At 47.6% G+C, this 14735-nt stretch overlaps 1 long non-coding RNA gene across 11 annotated transcripts in view; it reads left to right on the top strand.

Annotated features, from left to right (window-relative positions):
* The window catches only part of LOC147363429 (uncharacterized), a 147345-nt gene that overhangs the window by 82916 nt on the left and 49694 nt on the right, over positions 1–14735 (top strand). The window contains exon 3 of one of the 11 annotated variants that reach the window (XR_015137073.1): positions 9832–9998. The exons of the other annotated variants lie outside the window; for them this stretch is intronic. This is a non-coding gene — a long non-coding RNA (uncharacterized LOC147363429). The remainder of the gene's footprint in view (positions 1–9831; positions 9999–14735) is intronic. 11 annotated transcript variants of the gene reach the window in all.

The following is a 14735-nucleotide window of genomic DNA, read 5'->3' as shown; positions in this document are numbered from 1 at the left end:
CTGGAGTGGGTTGCCATGCTCTCCTCCAGGGGATCTTCCCAACCCAGGGATCGAACTCAAGTCTCCCGCATTGCAGGCAGATTCCTTACTATCTGAACCACCAGGGAAGCCCCTGGTACAGGGTACACAAGGATAAATCATCTACATTGTCTGGTTCAATAAGTGACGGCCATCATCACCACAGAATGACTGGGAGTGAGAACCAGAAGTGCCCATCGGTTGTGCAGTAACAACAGCAGAAAGCCTGGTGACTAGTACAAGGCTTCCTTTTTTAAACTAGAACTTTGCCTTTTATATACTGATCCTTGCCTTAGGAAACTAGCCAATCTAAGCATGTCCTAGTCTGATATCCTGCTGTAAGAACTTCTGCAACCCCGCAAAGAGGAGTAAAATAAAATGCATTCATTTCTCCTAACAAAATGTTATTTAAGATCTGTCAGTGTAGTATTGCTGCTCTAGATCAATGAAAGTCAGTTTTACTTTATCACAACTTTTTCTAATTGAGCAGTGGTTTTCCGTTGATAACATCTAACAATTTAGAAAGCCCTCTAATCTCACCCCTGTCTTGTACTGCTTTGTCATAAACTTTATTTGTCTGTAAGGGGAGAGAATGGCCATAGAATTGTCAGCAGATGAGTACCAATGAGTCCACAGCCAAAACTAGTCCCAAGGGTGAACAAGTTTAAGGCTTTGCTTGGTTGGTGATCTTTAAGAGGATGAACTATAGCTTGGCTGCCCATCTCAGAATGCTACAGGCTCCATTTTCCTCCATCCTGACTTTGTGTCCCAGAGGGTAGATTTGGGAGACAAAATCTCCAAAACCCCTTTTGCTGAAGAATGCAGCTGAAGATAGTTACACTCTGGTTGGGAGCCCAAGATGGGAGGTGTAAAAGTGACTCTTGGCCAACTGTTACTAACTTACGTGGGGTCATCTCAGTCCAAGTTACTTCTCCACAAGGCTAAAGGCCCACTCTTTGTAGGATTTTCATTTTAACCCAGGTTCTTGTACATATTTTACAAAATGGCACAACCTCTCCAAGAACAGCCTGGAATTAAAGTGGCCAGGTTGGGGAACTTACAATATGACCCAAACGGCCCATCATAATGGTACCTTAGACCAGCAATCAATAAACTTTTTCTGTACGGGGCCGAACAGTCAATGTTTTAGGCTCTGTGGGACACAGAGTCTGTGGCAACTCTTCAGCTCTGCCGTTGGGGTGCAAAAGCAGTGATAGACGGTACATAAACAAATAGGCATGATTGTGTTCCAGCAAAAACTTATTTACAAAAAAAAAAAAAAAAAATCCATGGGCTAGAATTGGCCTGCGGGCTATAGTTTATTGAACCCTGCTCTAGTGCATACCTCAGCTGCCAACAACATAATCTTGGCAAAACAGTAAAGGTGGGGCATGCCTGGGAATCAAGACCTCAAGGCCCATTTGAAAACCTCCCAATGAATGTAATACAATTATCCCTTTTAATGGAGTATGAATATGTTCTGCTGTTTTTGTTTGTTTTTGGCTTTGGGAGCATGTTTGTTTCCAGATTTGTTGAAACCTTTCCTTGTTGAAGAGCATCAGAATGAACCATTCAATTTTGTGTTTCCTACTAGAGGGGTCCCCATCTGATGCTCTAGTGATGAGGACCTCCCCCCTACCCTGTATTCCTGAGATGATCATCAAAGAGTTCTATAAGAAGACATTACTGCTTACCCCAAATTCCTCACCACCCCCAAACTTCAGGCAAAGTAGAAAGGATGAATGGAATTTTCAAATTAAACTTAGCCCAGCTTTCAGAAACAGCTGAATTTCCCTGGTTCAAAGTCCTGACCTTGGCCTTTCAACTTCTTTGAATTAGGATTTTTTTTTTTTTTTGGCCACACTGGACAGCTTGTAGGATCGAACTCAGGCCCTGACCAGCAAAACTAACCACTGGGCAGAGTCCTAATCACTGATCCTAAGACTGGTCAGCTCCTTTGAGAGTACATCAACTGTCTCCTCATGAGCTGGTAATAGGCCTCCTCATGAGCTGGTAATGTCTAGGAATATTACCTCCAATTATTACCTGCAATCTTAGGCACTACCCTGTTCAGTTCAGTTCAGTTCAGTCATGTCCGACTCTTTGCGACCCCATGAATTGCAGCACGCCAGGCCTCCCTGTCCATCACTAACTCCCGGAGTTCACTCAAACTCACGTCCATCGAGTCGGTGATGCCATCCAGCCATCTCATCCTCTGTCGTCCCCTTTTCCTCCTGCCCCCAATCCCTCCCAGCATCAGAGTCTTTTCCAATGAGTCAACTCTTCACATGAGGTGGCCAAAGTACTGGAGTTTCAGCTTTAGCATCATTCCTTCCAAAGAACACCCAGGGCTGATCTCCTTTAGAATGGACTGGTTGGATCTCCTTGCAGTCCAGGGGACTCTCAAGAGTCTTCTCCAACACCACAGTTCAAAAGCATCAATTCTTCGGCACTCAGCTTTCTTCACAGTCCAACTCTCACATCCATACATGACCACTGGAAAAACCATAGCCTTGACTAGACGGACCTTTGTTGGCAAAATAATGTCTCTGCTTTTCAGTATGCTATCTAGGTTGGTCATAACTTTCCTTTCAAGGACTAAGCATCTTTTGATTTCATGGCTGCAATCACCATCTGCAGTGATTTTGGAGCCCCCAAAAATAAAGTCTGACACTGTTTCCACTGTTTCTCCATCTATTTCCCATGAAGTGATGGGACCAGATGCCATGATCTTCGTTTTCTGAATGTTGAGCTTTAAGCCAACTTTTTCACTCTCCTCTTTCATTTTCATCAAGAGGCTTTTTAGTTCCTCTTCACTTTCTGCCGTAAGGGTGGTGTCATTTGCATATCTGAGGTTATTGATATTTCTCCCGGCAATCTTGATTCCAGCTTGTGTTTCTTCCAGTCCAGCGTTTCTCATGATGTACTCTGTATATAAGTTAAATAAGCAGGGTGACAATATACAGCCTTGACGTACTCCTTTTCCTATTTGGAACCAGTCTGTTGTTCCATGTCCAGTTCTACCTGTTGCTTCCTGACCTGCATATAGGTTTCTCAAGAGGCAGGTCAGGTGGTCTGGTATTCCCATCTCTTTCAGAATTTTTCACAGTACCCTGTTAGGAGCTTCAATAGCCAAATACTGCAAGGGCTCCATATCATAGGCCAGTTTTACTATTAACATCCTCCTACTCCATGCCCACACAAATAAAAACTTGGTTTTTGGAAGAAACATTATAGAAATGTAGCCCTTGGACACTGATGAAAAAAGACATTAGCAGTTACTGCTAACAACCTACAAGAACAGTAGAATTCCAGGGATTTGATTTTTGGATGGATGCTTCCCAATTAAAGAAACATAGATCATCCTTGGCAACTGGAGGGCCATCTCAAACAGTAATTTCCCAGTGAGGATGCTTAAGACTCCCTCCAAAGCATATCTTCCAAAGGAGACTCTATTAAGAATTTCTGAAAATCGGGAAAGACTACCCTCAGACCTTCATATTAAGCAGATGAAAGCATGAGATGGACGTGCTTCCACATCTTCAGAATAATATTGCACAGATGCCTAGAGTCACAAATTAACACACTCTCCTTTGTCTAATACTCTGCCTTTTTCACTTTTGCCTATTTCTTTTTACTTTCCTCTTTTGTGGCAACAAGTTTGCTGATAGTATGACTGTTTCTCCATTGCCTAAATTATATTGAGAAAATGTCTGTGGTCACTATCATGTTTACTGTTGCTGTTATTCTTATTTTGGTGCTATCCATACAGATATCAAGAGATTATCCAACTTTATCATTAGACATCTACACCCTCAATAGAGTCTGTGCCCCAGTAGAGGACAACTTGTGTGTGTGTGTGTGTGTGTGTGTGTGTGTGTGTACAAATCCGGCCTTAACTTCTTAGAAATGTTTAGGTATCTAAACATTTGTTGGGATCTTTAAGACCCCAACACCCTCTATGGAATTTGTCTCACTGAAGCATGCCTCAGGGAACTAACAAAATGAAGTCACATAACTTACAAAATGGTAAGACACACCAGGTAATTCTAGAAAATTACCTGGAGGAAATATTGATTCACTTTTTCCATGCACCATCCAAACGGTGATTTCTATAATGAGGGATATATCAGTGGAAGACAGAAATGTATTATTTTTTTGTTGTTGTGCAGTTACTCAGTTGTGTTTGACTCTTTGTCACCCCATGGACTGCAGCACACCAGGCTTCCCTGTCCCTCACTGTCTCCCAGAGTTTGCTCAAACTCATGTCTATTTAGTCAGTGATGCCATCCAACCATCTCATCCTCTGTTGTCCCCTTCTCCCGCCTTCAGTCTTTCCCAGCATCAGGGTCTTTTCCAAGGAGTCGGTTGTTTGCATCAGGTGGCCAAAATATTGGAGCTTCAGCATCAGTCCTTCAAATGAATATTCCGGGTTTCCTTTAGGACTGAATGGTTTGATCTCCTTGCTGTCCAAGGGACTGTCAGAGTCTTCTTCAGCACCAAATTTTGAAATTCTTTGGCCCAATGGAAATGGACAAATGATCTTATATTTTCTGTTAGCTAACCAGGGAGTTATCAGTACCATTGTCAACATTTTGGGTTACACCTGGATAAATATTACTTGACTAGATATAACAACCTATTTGAAACTGAAGGAGATGGCCACATTTCTGATAAACTCAAATGGATTCTAGGACGTGATTTTTAACCTGGTTTCAGTAACGTAGGATTCCACAAAGCCTAAACACCCTTTTCGTCTTCATGTCCATGGTGGTTGCCAAGAGTAGACTCTCTGGAATCTTGACTGTAGGTGTACAAATAAAATCACATCATATGTTTCAACAGCTCATCACCTGGCGAGTGGAACAGGGAGGCCAGATTCATCCCACTCCCAGCTGTTACTTCTGTGATGATAACGTCACCTGGCATCCTGACAGTGATGTAGAGGCTGCTTTTGTGGCTGACCTTTTGGTTTGGACAGAGAATGGCCATAAAGCGAAGGGTCTGCAGGATAAGAACCAGTACCCTTCTCCCATCAATTATGCAGTTATCACCATGGCCTGTCTGGATTTCCGTAGCACTTTGTTCTTCACTCATCACCTTGCCTTACTTGAGATGACCTTTGCCTTAAGAAAATAATCAGTCCAAATAGTGGTTCCACTTCTGATACCCACAGTGAAAACCATGGCCTCACTTCTAAGAAGACATTGTTTCAGGAGTCTGTCTACACATTCTACCTCAGTGCAGTGGGTCAATAAGACTCAGTTTGCTTGTGTCATCTCAGGTTATATTTGGGATAGAAGGCTTTTCATAGGAATTGAGTTGGATTTGTTTTATTATCTTACACATTTAATATCTGGTCTAGAATCCTCTGGAAAAAAAGTCATGTTTTAGATGTTCTTCTGACAAAAAACTTTTGAATTTTTTGAGGAAAAGAGCTATACAAATCCAGGGAGAGGCCCAGCATGCATGCCTTAATGAATTAGTTAATTAATTCCTTTGTTTATTGAACAACCATTCAGGACAGCTATTATGTACAGAACCCTGTGCTAGGTGACAGGAGCACAGCAGTGAGCAAGGCAGAGGTGGTGTTACCCTTGGTTAGCTCACAGAGGTGTTTCTTGAAAACATGAGCAGTATTCCTTCATTAGTTCAGCCAGCTCTGCCCTATCCATGGCCCATGGCTAGGGGAATGCTCTGAAGATTATCCAGGGTGAAATAGTCTCCTTGCTATAAAGCTGCTCCAGTTAGTTCATATGCTCAGAATTTTCTTGCTATCATAGAATTCAAGAGTTGGAAGGGACCTGGGACATAGTTATCTAGTTTTTTATTTTGTAAATTGTATTTATTTTATAAATTAGTAAACTGAGACCAAAGAAAACTGAGGCCCAGAGATACTGCAAAACCTGTCCCAGAATCACAGAGCAAGTGTGTTTGCTGTTTGTGAGTGTGATTACGTACAAAAGAGGGGCATACAAATCATGTATTTTAAATAAAATGAGTCAGAATCCAGATCATTAAAAACAGGTTTTCTGGGAATTCCCTGGCGCTCCAGTGGTTAGGACTCCATGCTTTCACTCGTATGGGCCTGGTTTAATCCCTGGTCAGGGAACTGAGATCCTGAAAGCCACACAGCTCAGTCATGTTTTTAAATGAGTTTCCTGAGATTACTGCAATTGGTTAAGAACTCTAAGTCTTTATCTTTAAAAGCAAAAGATTGTTCAGTTTGAATATTGCAGCATCAGTGTTTCCTCTGTTTTGGGAACATTAGGATTTTTAAAACTTGAATTAAAAATATCACATAAATTATTCAAAAACATCCTCTACTATTTACATAAAGCTCATATCCCTGTTGCCGTGTTAGAAATAGCACGTTATAGCCCCACACTGATATCTAGGGTTGAGAGTTGTGGGGAGTAAGACCCTTAAGAGGCATCAGGCCCCTTTCCCTGAGCAGACAGGCAATTCTGAGACAGAAGGGGTCACTCAGAGACAGAGACCCTTGTGGCTACGTCTTCATTGTGAAGTTAGGATCGGCCCTCCCAGACTTGCTGACCCCTGAGTGACCCTTCCAAATTCAGATAATCCGGTAGGAGTCAGCCCACCAGCCCATCACCAGCAGCTCCATTAGAGCCTAAAATGTCCTGGGCTGGGATGAAGGCAAGCCGGGGCCCCTTGAGACTGACCTCCCATCGCCAGTGGAGATAGTCTTTTAGGTCTGGTGTGAGGTCTGACAGAGTTGCCCTAGGCTGGGGAGACAGGAGGGTCTTGTTTCTTTTCCAAATTGCAATTGTTGAAGGAAGAGGGACTTCATTTAGAACCAGCATGGACCAAAATTTGCTTGGTTCTTTGGGGATCTATTCTTTTTTGCAGAGGCGCTCTGAAGGGATGGCTGGAAATGGCACCACCAGGGTAATGTGAGGGGAGTGGAACCATATGACGGAGGATAAAGCCCAGAGAATCCAAAGCTGGTTCGCAGACAGCGGAGTCGACCGGAGGGGAGATCAACAGACACAAACTTAATCCCTGTCCTCAAAGAGACCTGCCCACCGGGCTTTAGCAAAAGCCTCTGTGCTTTTCCTCTGTTCCTGGAGAATTTAGACAAAATAGCCTTGAGCCCCATGAGGCAGGGGAGCAAAAGGCCCTCCCCAAGCGAGGCCCACCCCAAATGGGACTGGGGCCTTCATGGATCTGATGAGGTCTGCGTCTGGAGGGACTGAGGCGGGTGGGCTATTGGGAACAGGGCCCTGTTGGGGAAGAGGGGCTTCAGCACGTCCTTGGAGCTGGAAAGAACCTCAGAGGTCATCTAACCCAATCCCTTCACTCTGGGGGATGAACACTGAGGAACGGCAGGGGCAGGGCCCGCCGTGTCACACAGGGCCTATTGCGTTTCAAGTGCAGAACTTCTGACCCTAGTCAAACCCTCTTCCCAGATCCTCAGCCTAAGTGGAAGTTTAGGGTTTTCTGTCCATTCCTTTGTTCATTCATTCATTCATGTGTTCCTTGAATTGTATAAGCTATAATTGTCCGAGGTTTGTAACTTGCCTTGTATAAGATCTGTGGATGTGTCAGAGGCAGCTCACTGTATTGTCTTTGCACCTCAGGAACTTAAACTTTGAGCATACATGCACACACACACAAACACTACACACATGCCCACAGCAACACACACATGAAAACGCATGTGTGCATAAGAACATGCATGCACATGCACACACAAGTAATTTGTGATGGAGAACCCTATGTAGTTTCTTCCATAATAACCTTATGGACACAAAGGCATGTGGTGTGTGCTGGGGTGGGCGCCACTCTAGTTCTCAAAGAACGCATCCTGGCCTGGACCTTAGAGATGATCTATTTTATGTGTCTGCCCAGCTCCCTGGACACTGGCTTGCACAAATGCCAGAATTTGGGGGATGGAATTGAACTGATTTGAAATGAAATGGAACTTAGCTAAGTGTAGAGATAAGTAAGGCCCTGGGTAGTGGGTGCATCAAAAAGGTGGGTTGCAGGGGGAAAGGGCATCAAAAAGGTGAGAAAGAGAAGGGCATGCTGGGTTGAAGGACTAGCTGCTGCTGCTAAGTCGCTTCATTCGTGTCCGACTGGACTAGCTAAAGGATAGTAATAATATTAGGCATCATTAACTGACCACCAACTGTGCATCAGCCACTAAGTCATTTATGTGTATGTATGTGATGTCATTTAGTCCCCATGATAAACATGTGGTGGTGCCATTATTATCCCCAAATTATAGATGGGAAAACAGGCGCAGACAGAGTAAGTCACCCTTCCAATTAGTAAATAGCAGAAGTGGAATTCCAGTGCAGGCCTCTGGCTTTAGAACCTCCTCCTGTCTGTGCTGTGTAAGAGGGCTTCTCTTTGCTCAAATGCGACAGCTTTGTTTGAATAGAAATGAATGTTCCTCTCAAGAGTGCAGGAGGGGAGATGTGTGGATGTGTAAAAATTGGTGTCATCTTTTGGAAAAATGGCGTGGCAGCACGTGTGGAGAGAGCATTGAGGGTGTGCTCTCTCTTTGACTCAGTGTTTTCATTTCTAGAAACACAGCCGAAGTTAATAATCAGAAATGTGCACTAAGGTGCACGATTGGAAATGACCTGTATGTTCTCCAGTGGGGAGTGGTTACATAAATTGTAGCATAGTTCTACAGCAAAATATGACGCAGGCTTTAACAATTAAGGATCCCGTTCGCTGCTCTTAGTTTGTGCCTTAAGCGAGCATTGAGGAAAGGGGACTGTGATCTGTGACAAGAGGCCCCCTGTCAGGAATAGCAAGAAGCTGGGTTGGGACCCCCGCCAGTGCTAGTGGAGGCAGTGAGGCCAGGCAGAGGTGAGGCCTGCAGTGGGGGAGTGAGTCTCAGCTCCAAGTGATCCCGACCCCGGGGAGGGGCCTTGGCCATCCAGCAGCCAGCCTGGACCCTGGCACCGGCTCCAGTCTCTGGGTTTAAAGAGCTTTAAAAGCTCATTAAAAAGGTTCCTTAGACATCAAATGGCTCTTAAAAATCAATATTTTGATGATTTAAGTGCAAAGGAATCAGAAACATATGGATCAAATTGCCCTCAAATTATACAGACTTTAAAAAAAAATGTGTTGGTCTTTAGCAAGCCCCAAATATTTGAAAAACAGATAGAGACATTTTCCTCTTCTCCAGACAGAGCTCAGCGAGGTCAGCTTGGAGTCCAAAAGGAGGTAAGTGGGAGTGGGGCGGGATTCAGAGGGAGACAGAAGGATATTTCTGCAGGTGGCGCCTTGCCATGGAGGCAGGGCTCCAAAGGTCAACTGTGTGGTGTGTGTGTGTGTGTGTGTGTGTGTGGTGTGTGTGTGTGCACATAAGCAGCATATATGAGTGAGCCTGGGTACATGTTCTCCTCTGGGTCTGCCCAGACTCTCCTGAGCCTACTTCCCATGGCCAGTCCCATCTCTCTGTGTCCTGGCCATATATATGTATTTGTGTGTCCAGTGTTGTTCCCAACCTAAGGTTTGCGGAGTAAATCCCTTTGGTTCATCCTTCTGGGGTCCATCCTCTCTCTCCAGGCATCTTCCTGCAGTGGATGAGGTGCTGCCTGTCCCTGGAAGCTTTAAGCTGAGATCGACACAAGCATCGCTTGGCCCAGAAGTGATAAAACATTTCTCAGCTGTGAGCTAGTTCTGCAAATGAAATCTTAGGGATAAAGCCCAGTTGTGTAACTGATAAAACAGGAGTTACTAAGGCCCTGATTCTTTCCTGTAGAATGCTTGAGCTCTGACAGCAGAGTTTGAAACCCACAAATCTCATCCTCAATCCTTGTTTTGCAGACAAGGAAACTGAGGCAGCACACCAGCAGAGCCAAAGGAACACTGTTGCACACATTGCTTTAGCTGTGTGTGTGTGCGTGTGTGCTAAGTCTCTTCAGTCGTGTCCAACTCTTTGAGACCCCATGGACTGTAGCTCACCAGGCTCCTCTGTCCATGGGATTCTCCAGGTAAGAATACTGGAGTGCGTTGCCATGCCCTGCTCCAGGGGATCTTCCTGACTCAGGGATTGAACCCACATCTCTTGTGGCTACTGCATTGCAGGTGGATTCTTTACCACTGAACCACTGGGAAAGACCTCACTTTAGCTTACCTCAGTCCAAAGCATTAAATATTTACTGCCCCCTCCCCTTTCTTCTGATGCAGCCCAAAGTCCTGCTTGGGGTGGTAGATGGCAGAGCCCACAACACCTTGGTGCCAGTCTCATGGTGACGACAAGGTTTTGAAGATGCCTCTCCTGTGCTTAATTCCACCTCTGGAAGGAGGCACTTGGGGTGGGAGTGGGGAACTCATGCTTTTGAAATCTGCTGCTGGAGCCTTAAAAAGGAGGAAACAGGCCACACCTGCAGCCCTGAGATGCGGACAGAGTGGCTCCAGAGGAAACAGGAAGGGGGTCAGCTGGTTTCCCATCTCCAGCTCCTTCCTTCAAGGTCCTCCCACCCAGGGGAGAGTCTTGGGTGAGAGACCAGTGCTTTGATAGGGATGGAAGTGACTCGGGAGGCCCCGGGGGCCTTTGTGGGGCACCCACCTCCCTAGCTAGACTCATTTCTGGGCTGGGAGTTGGCCCTCCACACTGGGCCCCTTACGCCTCCATTTCTCTTGCCCTAGGGAATGTGCCGGATCCCAGGCCTGTGACACCTCCACAGGACAGGGGCTAGTTCTCTGTCCTGGCCCCAAGAATGGCTTGGGGAGCATTGGCCTTTGTCGGGGTTGGGGTGGGGGCTGGTGGGCCCATTAAGCAGGCTCTAGTTGTCTCCTTGCCTCTCCACCCCCACCAGCGCCACCAAGGAGGCTTGTTAATTATTGCAATGATTTCCACCTCGATGGGCAGATCTCATTGGCCAGAATAGAGGCTTGGGGCACTCCCTGCACCCCATACACACACACACACACACACACACACACACACACACAGGCTGAGGAGTGGGGAGCAGGGTGGAATGTCAGAGACGGAAATGAGGGAGAGATGGACTGGGTTGGTCAAGGGTACCAAAGAGATTGGCCATCCACTGGCATCTGAGGCTGGCTGGGCACAGGCTTGTGGGACAGGGTGGACCCCTAGCAGCTAGCCACATTGCCATCATTAGGAGAGCTAAGGGCGGTCAGCTGGCCATTCAGCTACCCATGGATTCCTTATAACCCTGTCCTCTGGACCTTCTTCCAGCAGTGCCTGGCCAAACAGGGGAGACAGGTAAAGGGTGGGACTGCATTGGCATCTGGGAGGAGGGGGAGGGGTGGGAGGCAAGCTGGGGTGGTAGGCCTCGCCTGACATCTATGCAGTGACTCAGGGAGAGATCTGAGGGCTGATGATGGGACCCTGAGGACCTTGGCCTCCTTGCTTAGGACAAACCAGCCTGCTGCCTATTAAATGCAAAGAGAGAAAATCTTCTCTTTGACACCACGAAAGGACAGGGAGTGGAAAACGCTTCCCAACTCAAGGTTCTTGTTTCCGGACAGGTACTTCCTGTCCCTCTGTGCCTGGCCTCTGGAGATTCCATGTGGAAAGAAAGAAGAGATCCAGATCCAGTTCCCCAGGTTGGACCAAGCAGTCCCTGGGCTAACAGCCCCCTGAAAAAGGGCTGCCCCCGTAGCATCTGGCCACTGCATCTGAGTGGGCTGGGGTCTGTTCCCTACCCCCAACCCCCAATAGAGGGAGGTCATTCTAAGCCTCTGGCTCCCAGGACCTCAGTGGGCCACTGAGTCTTGGCCTTGGTCTGGGGGACCCCTACAGTTCTGGGACGTGGCCCCTTCTACCTCTGCACTTTTTCTCCCCATCTCAGGCCTTCACCTCAGGCTGGGTGCAAGCTCTCTTTCTCCCTCCCATCTTTGCTGCGTGCTCTCTCTCACACATAGGGTGGCATGGGCAAATAGGAAGTGGCTCTCAGATGTGAGGATTTGGTTTGGCTGAGAGGCAGGGGCAGCTCTGCCTTTAGCCCTCTTCTCTCAGTCAGCTCTACCTTACTGCTTTGTTCTCTGCCCAGGCAGCACCCCGTCTGGCTGGGTTCGGACAACTCCAGAGCTCCAGGCCAGCGCCTTCCTTCCCCTCCAGACTCACATCCCTAACAGCCTCCAGATACATGGCTAGGGCTAACCCAGCGTCCTCTCCCCCTGGTTTCCTGCCTGCCCCCTTCATTCAGCTGAGCAGACCAGAACCCTGAGGTTACCCTCGGCAGCACCCTGCCTTCGCCCCCTCATGTCTGTTCATCACATGGCTCTCTCACATCTAACCCCGCAGCCCCAGGTCCCAGCCATCAGTGCTCACTGGGGTGCAGGCACAGACTCCCAAATGTCCACTCTTATGTCCCATCAAGGCTTTTGCAAACTTCTGGTAGCGTGAGTTTTCTAAAACGCAAAGCTGCCTGTGTCTTTTCCCTTTTAAAAAGCCCTGGCCCCCTCTGGTCAGCGGACCTTGCCCCCAGTGACCCAGCCCATCCTTCCTCCAGCAACTCTCCTCCCTGAACTTTCTGAGCCAGGCCCAGTGAACTCCTGGCCTGACCCAGGCCCACGGAGGTGCTCCTTTCCCTCTGTGCCTTGGCACATGTGGTTCCCCATCTCTGGCACATCCATGCTGGTCAGCCCATCTCTCAGCCCACGCCTGACCACCTTGAAATATTGTTCCTGATATCTCCAGTAGAGCTGTGGCCACTGAGCACGATTCACCACAATTTTTCTTTGATCATCTTTCTGGAAAGCCTGGGTGTAGCATGAGGGCAGGCACCATTTGAGACCCCAGCTCAGCGCCTGGTCAGTGCCCATGGAGCAGAGGAGTGAATGAGTATGTCTGGGTGGAACACATAGGCCAGCGCCCCCTGCCCTCTTTCTAGGCCAGGTCCCAACTGTACAGGCCCCCAAGACACTCTGTATACCAGGCATCTGGGCCTTGCAGAAGTAATAAGCAGCCCAGCTACAGAGTATGATTTAATTTTTTTAAGTTTGGGCTGTTTTACATCTAGCCCAGGGCTGGAATGGAGAGGCTCTTGGCTTCCTGCTCACCATGTCATTCTGGAGGGAGTTCCATGGAGGTCGTTGTTGTTCAGTCACTCAGTCAAGTCTGACTCTTTGCGACCTCATGGACTGCAGTACACCAGGCCTTCCTGTCCTTCACCATCTCCTGGAGCTTGCTCAAACTCATGTCCATTGAGTCAGTGATGCCATCCAACCATCTCACCCTCTGTTTTCCCCTTCTCCTCCTGCTCTCAATCTTTCCCAGCATCAGGGTCTTTTCCAATGAATCAGCTGTTCGCATCAGGTGGCCAAACTTTTGGAGCTTCAGCATCAGTCCGTCCAATGAATATTCAGGGTTGATTTTCTTTAGGACTGACTGGTTTGATCTTGTAGTCCAAGGAACTCTTAAAAGAATCTTCTCTTGAGTCTTCTCCATGGAGGAGAGCAACACAAATCTGACAGGAGGCTGGGAAGTTGACTGGTTCCATCTACCCAAGCTATGTAGCTGCTCATTTCTTTATTCATTCCACAAACATTTACCAAGCATCTACGGTGTGCTCAGCACTATCCCAGGAGCTGGGATATACATGGTGAACGAAACAGTCTCAAGCCCTTCCCTCTGGGAGGTGAGAGTCTGACCAGAAAGACAGACCTCAGATAAACACACATGAAATCATGTGCACGAAGGGAAGGGAACGGAGAGACAATACAGTGCAGACCTTTTCAGCGCTCAGACAGGCCGTCTCTGAGGGACAGCTTTTAAGCTGTGACCTCAAAGATGCCGCTCAGAGAACCGAGGAAAGAAAGACCCCAGGGGAGGCAGCCTTTGCAGTGACTTGAGTGAGGGCCTTCATCCCTCTTCACACCTCAGTTTCCCCTTTTGTGGTGGGGAAGCTGCCTGCTCACAGGCTTGGTGAGGAATGGGAAGAAAGACATGTCCAGTCAGACTCAGCAGCCATTTGAATCTGTTCCGATGTTTGTGGCAAGATGGCTGCCCCTCTGTTCTTCCACAGGGAGGCACCACCGTCTTTATCCTCCTTTTAAACCGCCTTTGGAGAGTCTCAGCCTTCTCAGCTGCCCACTTCTCAGTCTGAATTCCATCATCAGAAGCTATCAGGAGACCAGATTTCATAGATGAGAGTGCTGGGACCTAGCACAGAAACAGGGCAAGAGACCACCGTGGGGAGAATAGAAGACCAAGAACCCTCAAGAACGAACCCAGTGCCCGGCATCGTGTTTGGATCAAGGCAGGGGCTCCAGATAGGTTTGCTGAGTGAATCAACAAACGTTCCCCACGGCCTCAGACCCACAGAATGGAGACTTCTGGGTGACAAGAATTCTCTAGGGCTCCCACTCCCTACCCTTTCCCCCTTTCTTGGTTCAGTTCCAATCTTTCCCTACTTTTCTTGCAGGCTTTCAGTGGTATTAATGTTCCCACTTTCCCAGTGGACTTTTGGCTGGGCTGCTGGGATGGTGTGCGTGTGTGCGGGCACGCAGGCTATGTGGGGACTGGAGACAAAGGCCCCAGAGTGAGATTCAGGGCACAGCTGAACTGCCCTGAACTTTCCTTTTTGTTTTCAAGGAAATGCATAATCCAAGAACCACCCACGGCCCTGGCGGCCCGCTAAGCAGGGCTGGAATGTGCTGCCTTTCCCGTTAGTAATTGTTTTTTCTGGTTAGCCTGTAACCCTTCCCCTGCCATTCCCCGTCTCTGGGTCCAGGCCTGCCCTCTGGGGCAGAGC

Source organism: Bos grunniens, chromosome 11 (assembly GCF_055505025.1).
Source record: "Bos grunniens cultivar Pamir isolate PY7600 chromosome 11, Bosgru_T2T1.0, whole genome shotgun sequence".
NCBI lineage: Eukaryota > Metazoa > Chordata > Mammalia > Artiodactyla > Bovidae > Bos > Bos grunniens.
This window is presented reverse-complemented; position numbering and strand designations above follow the sequence as displayed.